This window comes from Sinocyclocheilus anshuiensis, unplaced genomic scaffold (genome assembly GCF_001515605.1).
Source record: "Sinocyclocheilus anshuiensis isolate Anshui unplaced genomic scaffold, SAMN03320099.WGS_v1.1 scaffold389, whole genome shotgun sequence".
NCBI lineage: Eukaryota > Metazoa > Chordata > Actinopteri > Cypriniformes > Cyprinidae > Sinocyclocheilus > Sinocyclocheilus anshuiensis.
The window spans coordinates 240,620-241,641 of record NW_015536494.1 but is presented as its reverse complement, the minus strand read 5'-3'; the positions used below and the strand labels follow the sequence as shown (position 1 = coordinate 241,641).

The window sequence follows — 1,022 nt, the reverse complement described above, 5'->3', positions numbered from 1 at the left end:
TGCTCTGTGTGTGTGTGTGTGTGTGTGTGTGTGTGTGTGTGTGTGTGTGTGTGTGTGTGTGCGTATGCGTGTGCGTGTGCGTGTGTTTGAATGAAGGTGATGATGGGGGGAGCGTGGTTTGAGCAGACGTTTGGGCATCCTGATTCAGTGACGAAGCAGACGCTGTTGGATCGAGCCACCCAGGCTGTGACCTCTCACCTGGGCATAAACTCTCAACCTGTATGGAGTTACGTCGCTTTACTCAAGGTGAGACTGTGTGTTGAAATAAAGCAATAAGCCATTACAGTGATTTTACCACAGATGAGGGGTGTTCTATGCAAAGCGGAGTGCCTAAAGTCTCTGTAAACATGGCCTTAAGTAGCTTATTGCTATTATAAAATATGCAAATATAAAATAAAAAGGTATATATGGATATCACCACTGCTAATAATAATTACAACCACTGTTAATAAATTGTTATATATATACGTATTCATGGTGTTATATCTTTAAAAACTGTAATCAAGAAAAAGAAGAAAATTTGTGTAATATGTATGTAATCTGTATATACAGTATCTCACAAAAGTGAGTACACCCCTCACATTTCAGCAACCATTTTATTATATGTTGTCAAGGGACAATACTATAGAAATGAAAATTGGATATACTTTAGACTAGTCAATGTGCAGCTTGTATAGCAGTACAGATTTACTGTCCTCTAAAAATAACTCAACATACAGCCATTGTTGTCTAAATAACTGGCAACAAAAGTGAGTACACCCTAAGTGAATATGTCAAAACTGTGTCCAAAGTGTCAATATTTTGTGTGAGCACCATTGTTATCTAGCACTGCCTTAATCCTCCTGGGCATGGAATTTACCAGAGCTGCACAGGTTGTTGCTGGGATCATCTTCCACTCATAATGACATCATGGAGCTGCTGGATGTTAGACACATGGCGCTTCTCCACCTTCCACTTGAGGATGCCCCAGAGGTGCTCAATAGGGTTCAGGTCTGGAGACATACTTGGCCACTCCATCACCT

The 1,022-nt window shown here is 40.7% G+C and overlaps 1 pseudogene; it reads left to right on the top strand.

Annotated features, from left to right (window-relative positions):
- LOC107686024 (protoporphyrinogen oxidase-like) overlaps positions 1 to 1,022 on the top strand; it is a 12,633-nt pseudogene that overhangs the window by 9,190 nt on the left and 2,421 nt on the right.